The sequence below is a fragment of the Saccopteryx leptura genome, chromosome 5, assembly GCF_036850995.1.
Source record: "Saccopteryx leptura isolate mSacLep1 chromosome 5, mSacLep1_pri_phased_curated, whole genome shotgun sequence".
NCBI lineage: Eukaryota > Metazoa > Chordata > Mammalia > Chiroptera > Emballonuridae > Saccopteryx > Saccopteryx leptura.
In genome coordinates, this window is record NC_089507.1 from 60,938,016 (window position 1) to 60,960,808 (window position 22,793).

The 22,793-nt window shown below is 37.8% G+C and overlaps 1 non-coding gene across 1 annotated transcript; it reads left to right on the forward strand.

Moving 5' to 3' along the window:
• The first annotated feature begins 22,424 nt into the window (after positions 1-22,424).
• Positions 22,425-22,555, forward strand: LOC136407389 (small nucleolar RNA SNORA38). The gene has a single exon (XR_010751930.1). It is a non-coding gene; the product is annotated as a small nucleolar RNA SNORA38 (small nucleolar RNA).
• The last annotated feature ends 238 nt before the right edge of the window (positions 22,556-22,793 follow it).

Consider the following 22,793-nt stretch of genomic DNA (forward strand, 5'->3'; position numbering starts at 1 on the left):
CTATTTGCAAGACTCCTTCAATATGGGTTTACTTGTAAACAGATGGCATTTAGCAGAGACTCAATGATCTTTCCCTTCACCATTAAAATTTTTGATTGGGTCTTTCTCTTAAAGTATTTATGAAAGAATAAAATCAATTTCTGGTATATAAGTATTTCCTGAGATGATAACATTTATATTTTTGTTAACTAATATTAGAATACATGATCTGGGATATGATGAGCTATCAGTCCAGTCAGTACTTTACTTCTTATGGTTCATCTTAAACAAGATAATTGTGCAATTTCTTTTATGCTTTCTGATTTATTTTCTTTTGAAAAAGAAAAGAAAAGACAGAATATTAATAAGCCAGCCATTAGCACTTCTTTGATATTTTCTTGAGGTTTGCTACATTAAGGGGGGCTAAGATTTTAATATCAGTTAGATTTATTAATTATTGGTAAACAGAACTCTACGAATATTAGATAATGGGTTCCTTTTGTGCACTTGTTTTTACCATGGCAATTTGGGTGTTTAAAAGGTTTTGTTTAAAAAAAAAACTAAAAGCATAATTTAGATTACCAAGTCTTTCACCAAGTTAAACACAAATATAATGGCAAGTTTTTAACATAAGAGTTTACTTCAGATGATCTTGGATCACATTTCTATACCTAACACCCTGAGAAAAAGAGTAGGAAAGGCCATGGCTTTAAAGACATGAACTAATACTTTGTTCAATTGTTCAGGGCCTCTGAAATAGACTAAAGTTCCACTTTATACCACGTTTTGTGTTAAGGTTTGTGGAGACAAAAGCAATGGTAATGATGGGGATATTTTTATTCTAGGGGCTCCTCTATAGTTGATCATTTCAAGTAAAGTTCAAGATCAGAAAACATGGCATTTGCTGTTCTTAAGAGACAAAGGCGAGCTCTAGTAAATTGTGACAGCCAACAAATGCTTGATTCCAGTCTCCTTGGTGGTAGCCCAACTCTGGGAGAGATCAATTATTGTCTTTACAGTCCCATTACAAGAGATTTTCATGGAGAAACCAAGAGGCAGAGATCTGGATGTTTAGCCCTAAGGCAGAAAGATGATAGGAGTAATATACTTGACTAAGAGTCAAGTTATTTGCAAAACAAACAAACAGACAAAAAAAAAAAGTCCTCTGTTCAGTGAGATCATTTAGAGCAGTGGTCCCCAAACCCCGGGCCGCAAACCAGTACCGGTCCATGGGACATTTGGTACCAGTCCGCAGAGAAAGAATAAATAACTTACATTATTTCTGTTTTATTTATATTTAAATCTGAATGATGTTTTATTTTTAAAAAATGACCAGATTTCCTCTGTTACATCCGTCTAAGACTCACTCTTGATGCTTGTCTCATAAGTTCCACAATTATATTTAAAAATACCACAGTTTTTACGCTGGTTGCATAATTTTATTTTGTGCATTTATTCGTCGCACCCTAAAGGCCAGTCCGTGAAAATATTTTCTGACATTAAACTGGTCCGTGGCCCAAAAAAGGTTGGGGACCACTGATTTAGAGTACATATCTGGAATGGGCGCTCTACAATCAAGTGCAATGACACCTGCTGTTTGGTGCTAAAATCAGACATGTAGGAGGCTCCTCCTCCCCAATAAGGCAGTCTTCATGAAGTCTGTGACAACTGGAAACACAGAGAGAGCAAAATGTACAGAAGGAACTTAAGCCTAGGCTGCTTTCAGAGTCCTTGAGCCCAGGTTCTTAATGTATCTGGGGACACAGTCAAATTTATTCATCCTTCTTACTGAGGCAGAAGCATACATAATGGGCAAACTGCCTCACAGTTTGCTTAGCTGATGACTGTTTTCCAGAATTGACTTCTAAAGATTCTACTCAGTTCCAAGAACATCCTGAAGAAGTTGACCATTTCCCTGATTGAAAGATTTACAAGGCCATAGATTTCCCTCCACATCCCCATATGTATCGGTCCACGGAGGACAACAAACTGAAATGATCCTCCTTCGCTGGAACCATGGAGGCAATGTGAAGTGCAGGCAAATCCCCTGAGTCCCAAATGGCCTTCAGCAGACATGTCCTAATGAAGCAAAGTTAAAAATCGGTAATAAATTAATGAGAATGTGCCTCTTAGTGGCAATCATCCATCCATTCCCTCTTCGAGCACCTTTTAATTATTGTTACTAATGACAGAGTTTGGGGGTCACTGATTTCAGAAAAGAAGGAAACTTTTCTGCTTTCAAGGCAGTAATGTGCAGCCTCTGCCTTCTGCTTATACAGAATAGTCAACACTTACTACTTGTGGTTATTTGTATTTTAAATGCCGGGCAATCGCATTGCTTCATCAAGCTAAAAAGATACCTTCTAAATTTGCCTTTTCCCCTTTAGAATGGAAGATTTGCCATTTGTCATTTTAGGCTGTCCATTATTTACAGATAGCAATGATGTGAGTAATATGTCCCCCCCCACACACACACACACACTTTCTCTGTCTTTACCGGGGAGCCTCAATAATCCTGAAAGAGTTATAGAAGTAGGGGACTGAAATGCTCATTTTTAATCTACTTCTCATCTTCCTAGTACTGGGGCTTGTTCTTTCATTCAGCTGCTCATTGGTGATCTTCACAGCTGCTGGCTAATGCAGCCTCTCAAATATCTCTAAGATGCTCTACAATCCGTTCAAGATTTTTGTCAGAGTGACACATGTTGGCAGCAATTTTACTTCATAAAGAACTATGGAGTGACACTTCTCCCTTCTTTCCCACTGTCCCCTTGACACATTCCAAGTGGGGTGACTTATAGAGGTTACCGCTCTTAGCAGGTAAATTACAAGTGGGAAAGGTATACTTAACAAAATGTATCTCACAGCAAATAAAGAGCAATCAACATAAGTCAGTAGTTTGTTATAATTTTTATAGGCAACCAAGATGTAATTGAAAAAAAGAGGGTGAGGCCATCTCACTAACAGTGACAGAAATAGTACAAAACCATTGTTTCAGAGCTCTGCTTGGCCATCCATGGAAAGGGCATGCCTGCTGCTGTCCTGGCCTTTTGCTTCAGCTGCCAAATCAATCTGATCTCTCCTCTCTCCTCAAATCCCAGTCAGAACTAGTGCAGAGTGCAGAAAAGCTATCACAGAAAAATAGGTATACTTTGACAGCGACTTAGGAGAAACTACAGCCTTCATGACTTTGCTAACCACTGTTTTAACTGTCTTGGCTCCTTCCTGCTTAACAAAGGAGGGAAAAAATTACAAGAAGTGCTAGAAAGCTCACAATTAGAAACCTAAAGATAACAATAGATTTAAATTTTTAGGATTTCGTTGAGTTTTACATTTTCAAAGTTTCTCCCACAATAGTACCTTTTTTTCTTTCTATTCAACACTGCTAATATAGGATCTATCACGTAAGCAAAAATATTGTGGCAGTTTTCAAAAACAATCTTGAGTGATGGGAGATTGTAGGACTAACTTTTTTATTATTTTCAGAAAATTTTATTATTTTATTATTTTATTATTTACATATAGTTCATTTATTTAAAACCTTAAGTATTGCTACACTAAAGGTCTCAAATTCAGGTCAGGGTGTAGGTTCATTTGCTCTTTCTTTCAATTACAGTTGGCATTCAATATTATTTTATATTAATCTGGTATACAGTTTAGTGGTCAGAAAATTACTTAATTTGTGAAGTGATCCTCCCCAATAATCCTAGTACCCACCTAGCACTATACATAGCTATCACAATATTATTAACTACCATATATTCCCTATGCTGTATCATACAACCCCTTGACTATTTTGTAACTACTAATACGTACTTCTTAATTCTTAATCAACTTTTTCATCTAGTACCCCAACCACTATCCCATCTGGAAACCTTGTTTGTTCTCTGTATCTACAAGTTTGTTTCTGTTTTGTTTGTTTATTTTGTACTTTAGATTCCATTATGAGTGAAATCATATTAAATTTGTCTTTCTCTGTCTGACTTATTTTACTTAGTATAATACTCACTAGGTCTATCCATGTTGTCACAAATGGTAAGATTTCATTCTTTTTATGGCCAAGTAATATTCCATTACATGCCACTACTTTTTTTTTAAAATTTTTTTTTTTAATGGGGTGACATCAATAAATCAGGATACATATATTCAAAGATAACAAGTCCAGGTTATCTTGTCATTCAATTAAGTTGCATAACCATCACCCAAAGTCAGATTGTCCTCTGTCACCTTCTATCTTGTTTTCTTTGTGCCCCTCCCCCTCCCCCTTTCCCCTCTCCCATTCCCCCCTCCCCCCCATAACCACCACACTCTTATCAATGTCTCTTAGTTTCACTTTTATGTCCCACCTACGTATGGAATAATGCAGTTCCTGGGTTTTTTTTATTTACTTATTTCGCTTCGTATCATGTTATCAAGATCCCACCATTTTGCTGTAAATGATCCGATGTCATCATTTCTTATGGCTGAGTAGTATTCCATAGTGTATATGTGCCACATCTTCTTTATCCAGTCATCTATTGACAGGCTTTTTGGTTGTTTCCATGTCCTGGCCACTGTGAACAATGCTGCAATGAACATGGGGCTGCATGTGTCTTTACGTATCAATGTTTCTGAGTTTTGGGGGTATATACCCAGTAGAGAAATTGCTGGGTCATAAGGTAGTTTTTTTTCAGTGTTCTGAGGAACCACCATACTTTCTTCCATAATGGTTGTACTACTTTACATTCCCACCAACAGTGGATGAGGGTTCCTTTTTCTCCACAGCCTCTCCAACATTTGCTATTACCTGTCTTGCTAATAATAGCTAATCGAACAGGTGTAAGGTGGTATCTAATTGCCATTTTGATTTGCATTTCTCTAATAGCTAAAGAAGATGAGCATCTTTTCATATATCTGTTGGCCATTTGTATTTCTTCCTGGGAGAAGTGTCTGTTCATATCCTCTTCCCATTTTTTTATTGGATTGTTTGTTTGTTTGTTGTTGAGTTTTATGAGTTCTTTGTATATTTTGGATATTAGGCCCTTATCTGAGCTGTTGTTTGAAAATATCATTTCCCATTTAGTTGGCTTTCTGTTTATTTTGTTATCAGTTTCTCTTGCTGAGCAAAAACTTCTTAGTCTGATGTAGTCCCATTCATTAATTTTTGCCTTCACTTCTCTTGCCTGTGAAGTCAAATTCATAAAATGCTCTTTAAAACCCAGGTCCATGAGTTGAGTACCTATGTCTTCTTCTATGTACTTAATTGTTTCAGGTCTTATGTTTAGATCTTTGATCCATTTTGAGTTCATTTTAGTACAGGGGGACAAACTGTAGTCCAGTTTCATTCTTTTGCATGTGGTTTTCCAGTTTTCCCAGCACCATTTATTGAAGAGGCTTTCTTTTCTCCATTGTGTGTTGTTGGCCCCTTTATCAAAAATTATTTGACTATATATATGTGGTTTTATTTCTGGACTTTCTATTCTGTTCCATTGGTCTGAGTGTCTATTTTTCTGCCAATACCATGCTGTTTTGATTGTCGTGGCCCTATAGTATAGTCTGAAGTCAGGTATTGTAATGCCCCCAGCTTCATTCTTTTTCTTTAGGATTGCTTTGGCTATTCGGGGTTTTTTATAGTTCCATATAAATCTGATGATTTTTTGATCTATTTCTTTAAAAAACGTCATTGGAAGTTTGATGGGAATTGCATTAAATTTGTATATTGCTTTGGGTAATATGGCCATCTTGATTATATTTATTCTTCCTAAGAACAAGGTATATTCTTCCATCTCATTATATCTTTTTCGATTTCCCTTAACAATGGTTTATAGTTTTCATTATATAAGTCCTTTACATTCTTTGTTATGTTTATTCCTAAGTATTTTATTTTTTTTGTTGCAATCGTGAAGGGGATTATTCTTTTGAGTTCTTTCTGAATTGTTTCATTGTTGGCATATAGAAAGGCTATGGACTTCTGTATGTTAATTTTGTATCCTGCGACCTTATTGTATTGGCTTATTGTTTCTAGTAGTCTTTTTGTGGATTCTTTGGGGTTTTCGATGTATAGGATCATATCATCTGCAAAAAGTGATACCTTTACTTCTTCTTTTCCGATATGGATGCCTTTTATTTCTTTGTCTTGTCTGATTGCTCTGGCTAGAACCTCTAGTACCACATTAAATAAGAGTGGAGAGAGTGGACAACCCTGTCTTGTTCCTGATTTAAGGGGGAAAGCCTTCAGTTTAGTGCCATTTAATAGGATGTTAGCTGATGGTTTATCATATATGGCCTTTATCATGTTGAGATATTTTCCTTCTATACCCATTTTGTTGAGAGTCTTAAACATAAAATTGTGTTGTATTTTATCAAAAGCCTTTTCTGCATCTATTGATAAGATCATGTGGTTTTTGTTCTTTGTTTTGTTGATATGGTGTATTACGTTAACCATTTTACGTATTTGAACCATCCTTGAGATTCTGGGATGAATCCCACTTGATCATGATGTATTATTTTTTTAATATGTTGTTGTATTCGATTTGCTAGTATTTTGTTTAGTATTTTAGCATCTGTATTCATCAGAGATATTGGTCTGTAGTTTTCTTTTTTGGTGCCATCCTTGCCTGGTTTTGGAATGAGGGTTATGTTGGCCTCATAAAATATGTTCAGAAGTATTGCTTCTTCTTCAATTTTTTGGAAGACTTTGAGTAGAATAGGAACCAAGTCTTCTTTGAATGTTTGATAAAATTCGCTGGTATAGCCGTCAGGGCCTGGACTTTTATTTTTGGGGAGGTTTTTAATGGTTTTTTCTATTTCTTCTCTACTGATAGGTCTGTTTAGGCTTTCTGCTTCTTCTTGACTCAGTCTAGGAAGGTTGTATTGTTCTAGGAATTTATCCATTTCTTCTAGGTTGTTGAATTAAGTGGCATAAAGTTTTTCATAGTATTCTACAATAATTCTTTGTATATCTACAGTGTCTGTGGTGATTTCTCCTCTTTCATTTTGGATTTTGTTTATATGAGTTCTTTCTCTTTTTTCCTTGGTAAGTCTTGCCAAGGGTTTGTCAATTTTGTTGATCTTTTCAAAGAACCAGCTCCTTGTTCTATTAATTTTTTCTATAGTTTTTCTGTTCTCTAATTCATTTATTTCTGTTCTGATTTTTATTATCTCCTTTCTTCGGCTGGTTTTGGGCTTTCTTTGTTCTTCTTTTTCTAGTTCCTTAAGGTGTGAAGTTAAGTGGTTCACTTGGGCTCTCTCTTGTTTGTTCATATATGCCTGAAGTGATATGAACTTTCCTCTTATCACTGCTTTTGCTGCATCCCATAGATTCTGATATGTCGTATGGTCATTTTCATTAGTCTGTATATATATTTTGATCTCTGCACTTATTTCTTCTTTGACCCATTCATTTTTTAAAAGTATGTTGTTTAGTTTCCACAATTTTGTGGAATTTTTTTCCTCCTTTTTGCAGTTGAATTCTAGTTTCAAGCGTTTATGATCAGAAAATATGCTTGGTACAACTTTAATTTTTCTGAATTTGCTGATGTTGTTTTTGTGGCCCAACATATGGTCAATTCTTGAGAATGATCCATGTACACTGGAGAAAAATGTATACTCAGTCACTTTGGGATGAAATGTCCTGTAGATGTCTATCATATCCAGGTGCTCTAGTGTTTTGTTTAAGGCCACTATGTCTTTGTTGATTCTCTGTTTGGATGACTGATCTAGAGCCGTCAGCAGTGTATTGAGGTCTCCAAGTATGATTGTATTTTTGTCAGTTTTTGTTTTAAGATCAATAAGTAGCTGTCTTATATATTTTGGTGCTCTTTGGTTTGGTGCATATATATTAAGAATTGTTATGTCTTCTTGATTCAGTGTCCCCTTAGCCATTATGAAATGGCCATTTTTGTCTCTGAGTACTTTTCCTGTCTTGTAGTCAGCATTATCTGATATGAGTATTGCTACACCTGCTTTTTTTTGGATGTTATTTGCTTGGAGTATTGTTTTCCAGCCTTTCACTTTGAATTTGTTTTTATCCTTGTTACTTAGATGAGTTTCCTGTAGGCAGCATACAGTTGGATTTTCTTTTTTAATCCATTCTGCTACTCTGTGCCTTTTTATTGGTGAGTTTAATCCGTTTACATTTAGTGTAATTATTGACACTTGTGAGTTCCCTATTGCCATTTTATATCTTGCTTTCTGTTAGTTTTGTGTCTTGTTTGATCCTTCTCTTTCGTTTTTCTATCTTTTGTTTTTATTTGGTTGTATTCCATACATCTTTCCTCTGTTGCTATCTTTTTTATCTCATGTGCTTCTGTGGTGGTTTTTTCAATGGTGGTTACCTTTGAGTAATGAAAAGAGTCCCTACCCTGTTCATTGTAGCGAACTATTTTGTCAGTACTTTTGCACTCCATCGTCCTTTGCTACTGTTAATCTCCATCTTCTCCCCCCCTTTCTTTTTGTTGTTGTCACAGTTTAAATTTGGTTTTATTGTGTTCTTCTTGGAGCTTTTACTTGTGGCTTTATTTTTTTTTGTTCTTTGTATCTGATTGGAGAACCCCCTTTAGTAGTTCCTGGAGTGGGGGTTTTCTGATGATAAATTCCCTCATCTTTTCTGTATCTGTGAATGTTTTTATTTCTCCTTCATATTTGAAGGATAGCTTTGATGGGTATAGTATTCATGTCTGAAAGTTCCTCTCTTTCAGGACTTTAAATATTGGGGTCCACTCTCTTCTAGCTTGTAGAGTTTCTGCTGAGAAATCTGATGATAATCTAATGGGCCTTCCTTTATATGTTGTATTCTTCTTTTCCCTGACTGCCTTGAGAATTTTTTCTTTGCTGTTGGTTTGTGTCAATTTCATTATGATATACCTTGGAGTAGGTTTGTTGGGGTTAAGAAAACTCGGAGTTCTGTTTGATTCTTGAACTTGAGGCTTTAGTTCTTTCCATGGGCTTGGGAAGTTCTCATCTATTATTTGTTTGAGTATGTTCTCCATTCCATTTTCTCTCTCTTCTCCCTCTGATATACCTATTATTCTTATGTTATTCTTTTTGATGGAGTCAGATAATTCTTGTAGGGCTATCTCATTTTTTTTAATTTTTGAGTCTCTTTCTTCTTCTCTCTGTTGTGCCTCAAGTTGCTTGTCTTCTATTTCACTAATCCTCTCTTCTATCTGACCTGTTCTATTAGCTAAGCTTGTTACTTCGTTTTTCAGCTCGTGAATTGAGTTTTTCATCTCTGTTTGATTTGTTTTTATAGTTTCAATTTCCTTGGACATATATTCTTTGTGTTCATTGAGTTGTTTTCTAAGCTCCCTAAATTGCCTTTCTGTGTTTTCTTGTATATCTCGGAGGATTTTTAGGATTTCTATCTTGAATTCTCTGTCATTTAGCTCCAAGGTTTCCAATATATTAAATTTTTTCTCCATAGATTTTTCCTCATCTAGCTGTGTTACCTCTATTTCTTTTGTATCCATAGTTGATTTTCTCTTCCTTAATGGCATCTGAGGGTGGTTTTGTTGATAGTATTAATGAGATTTAATAAAGAATAAAAAGTTAAAAAAATAAAAAAATTAAAAATTGAAAAGAGTTGTTTTTTTAAAAAAAAATTAATAATGAAATAAAGAAAAATAAAATAAAATAAAAATTTTTAAAAAAGGAAATTATTCCCCCCCTCCTTTTTTCCTCTCCTCTTCTCTCCCCTCTTTCTTGAGAAAATCTTGTGGTGAACTGTGAATTATAACAAACAATGCCTGTGATGGAGGGCCTGAATTGGGGAAAAGTAATAAAGGGGCAATAAAAAGAAAAAAAGAAGAAAAAAAGAAAAAAAAAGAAAATAAAAGGGGGTATTGACCCACAAAAAGCAAATAAGGAAAAATTTGGGTCAAGAATAAAATGATTTGCTTTTAGGTGTTGGTTGTCTAAGAGTTATGATGAGAGGAATAAGAGGAAAACAGAAAAATGGGGGGACAAATTAAAAAATTACTATTGTATTTAGTGGAACAAGAACTAGATAAAATGGAGAGCCAGGGATGGGAGCACTGCTAGTGAGTTAAAAAGGTGAAGTAAAAACCCCCCAAAATGCCACAAACATAAGTTTGAGTCCCAGATAAGATAATTTGTTTGTTATTGAGGTTTGAATGAGAGGAGATGTAAAGGAGAAAGGAAGAAACTAATATAGAGGGAGAAAAGAAAGAGAGAGAGAGAAAAAAAGAGGGAACCACTAAAAGAAGAAAAAAGAAAGGAGAGAGAGAGAGAGAGTTAAGGGTTTTGGAGTGCAACCCTCATAGAGAGAAAGGAAGAGAAGAGAAAAGATAATGGGAGATGTAACACTTATGGGTAGTGTAGTTCAAGGAGAGGAGAGAATAAGACCGGCAGTGAGTTAATCGGCCAAATTTGAGGAGGAAAAAATGTATCAAGAATGAAGATAAGAGAAACAAACGAACAAATATAATAAAATGGGATAGGTTATAAAGTCTGCAGATTATTCTTGATTTTGAGAGGTTATCTTCTTGCTTTTTCTTTTCTCTCCCTCTTCCTGGTCGGTGACTCTGTACCCCGGGTTCTGCCCCTTTGGCATGCTCAGGTAGAGGTTTGCAGTTGATAAATCTCTATGGCAATGTCATGTATTGTGCTTTAGTCTCGTTGGCAGTCGAGGCTCATTAGCATTTATAGGCTCCGACAGTGAGAGAGTCCGTGTTCCTGGAGCCTTTCTCCTAGTCTTTCCTTCCTCAATTAGTAGCCTGATAATCCAGCTATAGGGTTGCTGCTGCCTCTGCCTGGATAGTAAGAGGCTCAAAGAGCTGGCAACTCCCCACTCTATTTCCACTCAGCACAGGGCTCTGGGTAAGGCTCAGTCAGTCAGAGCTGCTAGCATAATCAGGCAGGCTTTCCGCCCACTCAAAGACCTTTGGCTCTGCCACTCTGTCCGGTAACACAGGCGGGCGCCCACTTCTGGGGCGCTTGGAGGAAACTCTCGCTCACTATCTGCGCGCGCAGACCAGGATATCTGGCCAGCAGTCTCACGCTCTGAGTGAAACCCCCAACCACATGGAAAAGTTGCAGCGTTGGAATTGGCTCTCGCTCCGTCCCCATGCGCGGCTTTTGCAAGGCGCTGGGGCAGCCCGAGATTCCGCTTTGGCCCACACAAAGGCCCCTGACTCTGCTCCTTTGTGCGATAACACGGGCGCGCACTGCCGAGGCACTCGGAGGAATCTCTCACTCACTATCTGCACGCGCAGACCAGGATATGAGGCCGGCCGCGTTTCCCTCTGAGTGAAACCCCCACCAGCACAGAAAATTTCCACCGTTGGAATTAGTTCTCGCTCCCTCCCGTGCACAGCTTTCCCAGGGCGCTGGGGCTGCCCAGAGATTCTGCTTTCGGCCCACAGAAAGGCCTCTGACTCTGCCTCTCTGTGGGGTAACACGGGCACCCACTCCCGGGGCTTAGGAAGAAATCTCTTGCCCACTAACTGCGCACCGATTAGGAGATCGGGTAAAATGGCTGTTCTGCTTGTCTTTCTTTGTTTGGGTTTGGCGCGAGTGTTAGCTTGTATTGCCCGGGTTGCCACAGGATCAGTTTTTCCTCGGCTCGGATCTCCGTGCCACAGCCTGGTTCAGCCGTTTGTGCTGCGGCCTGGATCTATTCACCCCCTTTGCCCGCCTCAGTTTCTATATTCACAGTTACCAGAGAAAGCCGCCCTGTTTAGGTTAGTGAGGAAGGCGGAGCATTTCTTACTCCCTATTTCCTTCGGGGTTTGGTTATATATTTAGCCAATTTTTCACTCTACCATACCTTCGGGTGTATTGCAAAGTATCTGGAGGCTCCAAGTATAGGTTTTTGTGTTTCTGGTTGAAGATCTTGTTGAGTTTTGGGGGAGATTTATCGGTATCGCTTCCTACCCCGCCATTACTCTGACATCATCTCGCCACTACTTTTTATAGAGTGAATTATAAATGAATTTTATAAATGAATTACAGGGTCTGTATGCAGTACTTTGTATAGCAATTATTCTTGGCAGAACAAAGTATCGATCCCTAGTTCAATGTGAAAATTCCCTGACAAAACAAAAGTAAGAGAGAAATGGTGCCATGACGGGTGCTCCCGATACCTCTTCCTGAAATTTCAAAAAATTCAACAACTAGAGACAGAAAAACAATCCCAGGATTGTGCATCTGAAATACACAAACATCAAACAAAGGTACATTTGGGCAAAAAGGTGGTTGAATATATAATCTAAGCTGAAGGAAATAAGACGGAGAATGGAATATTCCACTTTCCTCACTGACCTGAGGAAAGGCTGCTTTCATGGAACTGAGAGGAAGGGAGGGATAGGGGAGAGGGTATAAACTGGCTAGGGCAGAGACGTTCAAGCCGAGGAGAGGGTGCACCCATTGCTCAGTTTGAGATCCCCGATGCAGAGCTAGAGCCAGCAGGGGACCCCGTCAGAGGTGGATGAGCAGTTGCCTGCAGAGACTGATACCAGAGCGGCTTTGGGCTTTGCTTACTCCTGGTTTCCTGGTCGGCAAGTGCGGGAAGTGTAAGAGTGCTTCTACCTGGCGCTTTGGGCATGGGTGCCTGCATTCCCAGACAGAGGGGCTGGGTCAGAGACTGTCAGCAGTGGCCTTCTGTGTGGGCTGTAACCAGAGTTTCTGTGTAATCCTGGCTCCCCGACCAACAGCACGTGGGAAGTGAGTGAGAGCCAGATTCCCTATGCCAGGGGTGCCTCCACCAGCTGAAACAGGCTACAAAGCACATTCCTGCGGAAGAGAACTGCAGTAATGGTGAGGGGCTGGGCATGCAGGCAGCTTGCTGGAGCAGCTTCTGGAGAGCAGACCTGCGGAATGCTGAGGCAAACTAGACATATGCCAGAACCCTTAGAAAGGAGTATAGCCCGCAAGTCTGCTCACTGCCCTGCCTGTTTATGCTGGTGGCTCTGGCTGACAAAGCCTTCTTACCCAGGGCTGCAATTTAAGTGGACACAGAGGAGGGACTTGATAGTTCTTAAGGCCTCTTGCTCTGCAGACAGTGACTGGGCATCTTCCCACCAGCCAATACAGGTTACAAAGTGCAAAAAGCCTGGAGAGAGTCGACCCACATAGCGCTGAGGCATACTAGACATGCCCGGAGGCTCATAGAAAGACACCTGAAAAGCAATCAGCTCCCAGCCCTGCCTGATTATGCTGGCAGCTCTGGCTGGCAAAACCTTACCCAGAACCCTGCTTTGAGCGAGGATAGAAGGGGGATTTGGCAGGTTTTAGAGCCTCTTGCTTTCCAAGCAGTGGCTGGGGCAACTTCACAGCTGGGTCTCCAGGCTGCTGGACCAGGAAGGAGAGACATGGGGAGAGGTTCCAGGAAAACGGACTCTCCCATTGCTGGAGTCTGCAAACACTAACAAGCCCTGCCTACTAACGGGACTGAGGCCTAGTTTATGTCATCGCCATAGCAACACATCAACTGCAAATCTCTGCCTAAGAGTGCCACAGAGGCAGAACCTAGGGTACAGTGCTACTGGCTGAAAAGAAAGAAAAAGAAGAAAAAGGAAGATGATAACCTCTCAAAACCAGGAAAAATGCCCTGGCAGGTTGACTCAGTGGTAGAGCATCGGCCTGGCGTGCAGGAGTACCGGGTTCAATTCTCAGCCAGGGCACACAGGAGAAGTGCCCATCTGCTTCTCCACCCCTCCCCCTCTCCTTCCTCTCTGTCTCCCTCTTCCCCTCCCTCAGCCAAGGCTCCATTGGAGCAAAGTTGGCCCAGGTGCTGGGGATGGCTCTATGGCCTCTGCCTCAGGCACTAGAATGACTCTGGTTGCAACAGAGCGACACACCAGATGGGCAGAGCATCGCCCCCTGGTGGGCATGCTGGGTGGATCCTGGTCGGGCGCATGCAGAAGTCTGTCTGACTGCCTCCCCATTTCCAACTTCAGAAAAATACAAAAAAATTAAAAATTAAAAAAAAAAAAACAAAAAAAATCCAGTCTTTATAACTTTCTCGATTTTTTTCTTGTATTTTTTATCTTTCTTACTGCTACCTTGGTCATTTTATCCTCTTCCTGTCTTATTCTTTCCTTTTCATTTAGAACTTCATTACCCATAGGTGTTACATTTTCCATTCTTGTTTTTATTCTATGAGGGTTACATTCCAAAAACCATAACTCTCTCTTTTTCTTCTCTCTCTATTTTTGTTTCTTTCTATTTTCTCTCTAATTTGTTTTCTCTTTCACTTTTTCTTTTATTCAGTCTTCACTCACAAACAAATTATTTTATTCTGGATTCCAATTTTATCTTTGTGACATTTTGTGTGCTTTTTACTTCGCTTTTTATCTCTTTATCATTTCTCCCCAACTTCAGCTCTCTAATCTATGTAGTTTTTGTTCCACTTAATACAATAGAATTTTCACTTTTCACTGTATTTGTTCTTTTTCTTTTTTTCTCCTTTTCTCTTTCACTTTTTCCTTCATTCTACTATCATTTACAAGCAAATTATTTTTTTCTTGATTCAAATTTTTTTCTTGTGGCATTTTGTGGGTTTTACCTCTTTTTTTGTCTCTTTATCACTTCTGCCCAATTCAGGCCCTGAGTTCTATGAGGTTTTGTCCCACTTAGCACAATAGAATTTTGATTTTTTTCACTGTATTTTCTTTAAAAAATTGTATTATTATTATTATTATTTTATCAACTCTTATTAGTGTTAATAACAATACCACTCTCAAATGCCATTAAGGAAAAAGATATCAAATATCGTGAATACAAAAGACAAGAGATGTAGCTCAGAGAGATGAGGAAAAATCTATAGAAAAAAATTTCAATAGCTTGGAAATCTTGGAGTTAAATGACAGAGAAGTTAAAATTGAAGTCCTAAAAATACTCATGGATATACAAGAAAGAATAGAAAGGCAATTTAGAGAGCTCAAAAAGCAATTCCACAAACAGAAAATACATCACCAAGGAAATTAAAACTATGAAAGCGAATCAAACAGAGATGAAAAACTCAATTCATGAACTGAAAAACGAGGTTACAAGCTTAGCTAATAGAAAAGGCCAGATAGAGGAAAGAATTAGTGACATAAAAGACAGGTAAGTAGAGGCACTACAGAGAGAAGAGGAGAGAGACTCACGAATTAAAAAAAAATGAGAAAGCCTTACAGGAATTGTCTGACTCCATCAGAAAGAGCAACATAAGAATAATGGGTATATCAGAAAAAGAAGAGAGAGAAAATGGAATGGAGAACATATTCAAAAAATAATAGATAAGACCTTCCAAAGCCTGTGGAAAGAATTAGAGCTTCGATTTCAAGAAGCAAACAGAACACCAAGTTATCTTAATCCTAACAGACCTACTCCAAGGTATATCATAATGAAATTGGCATAAACCAGTGACAAAGAAAAAATTCTCAAGGCAGCCTGGGAAAAGAATACAACATATAAAGAAAGGCCCATTAGACTATTATCAGATTTCTCAGCAGAAACTCTACAAGCTAGAAAAGAATGGACCCCAATATTTAAAGTTCTGAAAGAGAGGAACTTCCAGCCAAGAATACTATGTTCATCAAAGCTATCTTTCAAATACGAAGGAGAAATAAAAACATTCACAGAAACAGAAAAGATGAGGGAATTTATCACCAGAAAACCCCCACTTCAGGAAATACTAAAGGGGGTTTTCAAACAAGATACAAAGAAAAAAAGAGTAAGAATTTAACATAGGCAGCAGACTCGTGGCTAAGTAAACTGCTCCCTGATGGATTAACATTACTGTCGTGCATCAGCCGTCAGCAAATTAAGTGCGTGCTACCTAGCCCTCAGCACCGTGAGGCCAGCAAGGCTCACAGCCATCATCCCATTTTCACAAAGTCTTCTGTTTGAAACTGAAAACTGAACAACCTAAGTTCACCAGAGGCCTTTGCAAGAAATGAACCCCTACGTGAATGAGCATCACATTTCCAATGTTCTCTAACAGGTAATGCCTTCAAGGGGGGAAAATGCAACCACAAATGTGCAATCTCAAAAGTATCATTGATAGTGAAACTGGTTAAACTCTGAAAAACACCTACACAGACAGCAAGGCAAAGTTACTGTCCCCCTTTCAGATGACTGGAACATTGGGTTGCTACGAATTACGAGGCTATGAGGCCATGGGGACATGAGGCTGGTGAAAGACGTCTTTGTTTATTTTACGTATTCTGATGTTTTAAAGAAGACTTTTCCTTGTTTTGAAAATTCTTATTATTTAATTTTACAGAAGTCCTAGAGGTCTTGAGAGAAAATACCACAAATTTGAGGCACTGATTTGCATGTTGACGAGTAGAAGGGCTGTGTAGCAACCATTAGAAGGAATGCCTGAGTTAATTATGTGAAGTTGACCTGCCCTGTAGATTTGTGAGTTAGATTTTATTAGGTTTGTATATCTCAGAGATACAAAGAACTCTCCAATTTTTACCATGTTTAATTTTAATGTAACATTTATCTCTTGATCGATAGGTAAAAAATAATACTTTTATTGGTATGGGCCCAGAATTAAGGTGCAAAACCATGATAAGATATAGTTCCTACCTGACTTTGCTTATTCAAAGTCTCTCTGATTAAAATATAGTTGGCAACATACTTTTATCCCATACCTTGCATGATATCTTGACGTCCTCAGAGAGAACTGGAATTGCTTCCCCTAATTTAAATCCCAGTGATCTATTGCTCTTTAATATTGACAGTCACTGCTACTCTGCCTCTTGCAGCACAAGCAGCTTCTGCTCCAAATTTCAAGGTCTAAAGACCATTGTCATTTATCTAACGAGCCCCAGGAGAACCCTGGGTGGCTCAGCCCATTAAGCAAGCTGAGTCTCAAGCAAGAGTTGCTGAAAGTTGACCCGAGAAACTGCCAAAATCCTCCTTTGTGGGATTTTGTTCTGAGTCATAAAACTCACTTCCTCCGTGACAACTGCCCAGTGTTTGTTAGCTCTGTCCCCACCCGGTGCTGCCAGCGTCTCCTCACCAGAGCATCTGCATCAGCTCCTTCTGGCTGCTAGTGATCAGTTTCTACTTTTCAGTCACTAATGTTTAAGAAGCACCAGTGTGACCAAGTGGAAATACACCCTTCAAAAAGTGTGACAAGACTTGATTTCTGTTTCTTTTTCCTACCAATCACTATCCTAGTGATACCAAAAGAGTCAGTTGACCTCTCTGAACTTTAGCTTCCTCATCTGCAAAACGGAGGCAGAAAAAATGTACTATATGTCACACAAGGTCCTCTGGCTAAAATTCCAGTTATAGTCTGTAAAGCCAGAAGTCACGGCCAGGGCCACCATCAGAGCAGCCACCCGGCCCATGCAGGTTCGCATTGGATTCGGACAGTCGGCAAAGAAACCATGGAGCCAAAAACTGGTGGGCCATAGTCTTTAATCCTAGTTTGCACCCGGCGGGCAAGTAAAAATACACACTGGGCTCCAAAACCCAGTCACATTCAGTGCTCACAAAGCTACTGATTTATCCGAGTTTCCTAGAATCAAAGGTTTCTAGCTCACCAGCCTTATTTCCCTCAGTTCCCCATCTTCTTCCTTATCCCAGATACAAACTCTGTACAAACTGGCATCTCACTCAGCACTCCGCCATCTTGGCTGCTTCTCCTGGCCTCCTCCACGTGGCCTCCTTTAGCTGCTGGCTCTACTCTCTCCGCTCTCTCATGCTAACCTCAGGAACCAAGCGCCAAACTCCCGCTCCGTTCCCATTTTATAGTGTAGAAATCCAAACCCTTAATCCAATATACATAATAGGGAAGTCTCTTAATACAAAGTCACTTCTCTGAGGCATGATAGGATTGTACCACCTTACACCAAAAAGGGTAGGAAAGGCTTAATCCCAAAACCAAGCCCCAGGCTACAAGGATTCTGCCTGCCTTTAGCCCACCCCAACACACATTAATACCACCTGGGCAACGGCCTCTTTAACAAAGTGAGCATAATACATTTTATCTGCCCAACATAGTCACATATAAAGAAAGGACCTATTTCTAGTATTTTTATATAACTTTTTGTGAAACTGGACAACTCTGCATGATGTTTTATAAATCGAATAGTCAGTTGCCAAAACCTGGGGACTCTAAAACTGGAGAAAACTGAAAACAATGCAAAAAAAGATGAAAACCTCTAAATGTCACAGTACACTGGCTTGATACAATTCTCTAATGGCGCAAAAAAATAACTTAAATCTTTATTATTCACTTCTTAAAAGTCTGGATTTACTAGAGGTAATACTTGGTTTTCAATAGTGTGTGGTTTCATTTTGTTTGCTTTGCAATGTCTTGACTCCCTCAAGTACTTCCTTTATTTTCTAAATGTGGAAACTATAACACCATGTTTCTGGGTTTCTTTCTTTCTGCAACTGCTGCTTATAACTTTCTACTGGGTCCTCTTCCTCTGCCCACTGTTATATATGAGTGTTTTCTCCAGGTTAACCTCTCTATACATGCACCATTAGTAATCTTTAACTATGTGCATATTTCCAATGTCATTTCTTTGTCTAAAAAACCTTTAGTGACCCACTATTCCTTCTAGGATCAAGTTTAGTTTATTTAACAAGACACATAAACAGTCTTAGCCTGTATTTGTAGAGTCATGTCCATTTTTTCTCTGCCACAACCACCTTAACCTGTTGCCTTAACGAAACACCATTCCCTAAGCCCCCAAGGACTTTGAAGTGTCTCTTTCTTCATCTATGTTATTTCTCCTCTTTTAATGTCTTACTTTTCTTCTCTCCATCCTTTTATATCTTAGAAATGTTCTGTTTATTTTTAAAGGCCCAGTTCAAAGCCCCCTTTCTCTTTATGGCCTTACTGACCCAATAGGCAAAATTAATTGCTCTAAGGTCCCCCCAATTCCACTACCTCTATGTATTCCTATAGGGCATTTCATGCCATTGTGTGGTAGGTATTGCTTTATTTTAATTGTGTATCTGGTTAGTTAATTAACCTGTATTTTGTAGAGAAGTAGAAGGCAACTTTATTGTATTTTATCATAATCCCTTCAACTGACTGTCAAAGAGTTCTTCCATGGCTCTGGATTAAATTTTGGGTAGATCCTATTATTTTTCTCATCTTTTTCATGTGTGTAAAGCCCAGTTTTGTTTAATGTTTTTTAAAAATTTTAATCAACTACCCAATCTAAAGCTTCTCTTTTCTTCCAATTTAGATCTGACTCAGCCTCAGAAACCTGAGGGCAGAGGGTGATTTTGGTCATATTTTTTCTCTTCCATGTCTTATCTCCGCCCTGATTCACTAGATGCTATTTCCAGCTCAGCCAACCAAGCTAGAAGATATAATTAGATAAAAAGAATAAATTATTAGTTACTGTTATGCTTTTAATATGGTATTATCCCTTTGAGTGTGGCAAATGACAAGAAATAAGTTCTATCCCTTGTAGAAACATTTTATTAGTACATTGAAACCATTTGTCTCAGTTCATTCTGGCTTCCATTTTACCAAAATATCATAGACTCTCTAGCAAGCAACCTAAATTTATTTTCTTACAATTCTGGAGGATGGAAGTCCAAATCAAGGTGCCAGCACGGTTGGTTTCTGGTGAGAGTTCTTTCAGGTTTGTAGATAGTCATCTTTTTGCAGTATCTTTATATTGTACTGGAGAGAGAGAAAGAGAGAGAGAGAGATGGAGATGAAGAGACAGAGGTAGCACTTATACTTTCTGGTGTCTCTTCTTATCATCAAGAGGGCCCTACCTTTATGACCTCATCTAAACTTAATCATGTCCCCCAAACCCCATATTTAAAGCCATCACACTTGAGGTTAGAGCTTCAATAGATGAAATTAGGAGAGAGGTGACACAATTCGGTCAATAGCATTGTCCTTGCTATTCACTATTTTAATAACACTAAAATCAATACCAACTGTAAGTATCACATGCAGTTATTATCTTCTGCAAGCCTGAGTCATCTGTCCTGATTAATATAAAAGAGTGATAATTTTCAAGATTCATACATAAATTGAGAGTTAAGTTCACTATGTCTTGGAAAAAACTACTTGTGAAATAGGTAGAAAACAGGTTTGTCTTACAATTCAGGCACTTCCAGAATTATAGCTTTGCAATGGTCATGGGCCCTTGTTGTTCAATTTAAAGAGTTGTGAAATGGAGAGACTAGAACTTCTCAATGACTTCCTCTAAATTTTATAAATCTTGTTTTTCTTCTTTTTCATTTTTAAGATCATAGCCACTTATTTATTTACAATTTTATGAGTCAACAATTCAGGCTAAATTCAGTTGATTGGTCTTTCTGCTGGCATTGCCTGGGGTCCTTCCTGTGGATGCAGTCATCTGATGGCTGGACTGGGGCTGAGTGGCCTAGCTGTCCTAACTAACATGTTCAGATGCTGCTGTTGGCTACTGATTGGGGTATATTTCCAGCAGGGTAGTCCATATTTCGTTACAAAGGATCTGGTTTCCAAAAGAGTATGAGAAGAACCTATAAAGCCTCTTAAAACCTAAACTCCAAAGTTGCACAATGTCATTTCTGTTTTCTTTATTTCTCATTTCACATGATTTTTTCAGTCTATCCATGGATAGAATCCATTGCAAAATGGTTGCAAAATGTATTAAAATCATCATTTAAACAAAGTCTGTGCATAATTCACCTCATATCCAGCTTTTAATGAACTTGAAGTCATATAGAATAATAGTTACTTTTGGTTAATTTGTAAAGTACAAAAACTACATTTCCCATATAAATCTGTCTAAATATGCTGGGAAAGTAGATGCAAGCTAATTAGGAAAGTTTTTACTTCAGTTGAGTTTGATGTAATTTATTTTCCTTATTACTCATTTATAAGGTGTGCTTTAAGAAAATATATACTGACTTAATACATTTAATTTAAAATTTATATTTTTCAAACAATTTATTTGAAAGTACACATTCAGGGAGTATTTTGGGGGGGTTTTAAGTTTAAACACAAGTTTTGATTTGGCTGAAGACATACACAAAATATAATCTAATGTGTAAATATAATAAGACCAGAATATTGTAAACTATTGCTACCTTTTTGTCCTTTTAAATATGTCAAACATAAAATTCATATAGGAAATAGCTTTCGGAGATTTGACAATGCCTCTTGGTATGATCAGACCTCTTGGGCACTCAATTACCCAGCCTTCTGAAGATCTTGTTTCTAATTCACTATAAAATGCAAACTGTATCCCTTCCTCTTATAAGCAATGTGATCTTTTCCTAGAGATTTCAGAAAAAAAAGATAAGAAAGACAGTTAATTATAGTTCAGGCTTCACACATAGAGTTAATGAATTTTAATGCACATCAATTAATAACTAATTGGGTTTTTGCCTAACTATACATAGAAGTATTGGGTGATAATAAGAAAAGAGGCCCTATTTTAATTGAAATACAACAGTCATTCTTCTATGGCTTTGTGTCTCTGGTTCTCTTTGACTTTATGTCAAAGTCAGAAATAAAAAATCTGAAGCTTTTAAAGAGATATATATAACTTTTCACATATAAAACTCTGTGGAAATCTGTACAGCAATGTTGTTTCCAAGCATATTTACATGTAAGCAAAGTGAATGTTATATTTTTAATATCTAAAATAAAGAAAAAAGAGAGAGATGGTAGAAGAGATCAAGTTTAAAAGTCTTGGTTTCATTTCTTGGCTAGTAAAGTTGAAACAGATACAAGAGTATGAGTCTCATAAATTCAACTGCAATTCCCTCTCACCACAACCTAAAATATTATCTAACTTCAATGCCTTATCAAAGAAGAACACAGACTTACACTCAATATAGTAATCATGTTAGGGTAGTATTGACTTAAGAATGGACAAATATATTAATGGAAAGAATATGGAGAATGACAATAGGCACAAATATATGTGGCCAACTGATTTTACAAAAAGATAACAATATAATTCAATGGGAGAAGAAATAGACTTTTCTATCAATGGTGCTAAAAATAACTACATAAATATTTAGGGGGAAAAAATGAACCTTGACCCCTACATTGCACCATGCAAAAAAATTAATTTGAGATGGATCATAGATTTAAACATGAAATCTAAAATTATGAAGCTCCTACAGGAAAAAAATAAGAAAATGTTTTTTTATTAGAGTAGGCAATGATTATTTTTAAAAACAAACAAAAAAGTAAGAACCATAAAGAATTGGTAAATTGAACTTCATAAAGATGAAAAACTTTTCTTCACCAAAAGACACAATTAAAAAATTAAAGAGCAAGTCACAGCCAGGAAGAAAATCAATCTTTGCGATGCATCTATATGACAAAGGGCTTGTATCAAAACTATATAATGAGCTCTTAATAGATAGAAAAGCAAGTTAATTATGCAGGGTATAAAAACTTGAGCATAAAGTTTTTCCAACTACATGACAAATATACAAATGACTGATAACCACATAAAAATATTCTTAATATCGTTAGTCATCAGAAAATGCAACACATATAAAATCACAATGAACCCTCCTACAAAGGCATGTCTGTGGTTCCCTGTCTTTGAACACATAAGAATTGGAGACAAAGAAATGTGGACTTGGAGAAGTCTGGGGCTAGCTTGCTCCCTGCAGGCTCAAGATCAATCATCCCACATAGAAAAATAAAATCACAATAAGCCAACACTCACCTATACTAAAATGGATATACTAAAAACATTCTGTTTCATGAAAGAAGTATGGAGAGCAGTAAAAAACATTGATCTCATGCTTATGGAAAAATATTTTCAAACTACAAAGTAATGACTTTCTTAAATCTATCAAAAAACCCTTAACTTCAGGGCAGAAATTTAATGGATAAAAACAACACAAGCTTCTGCATACCTAGGTTAAATGTC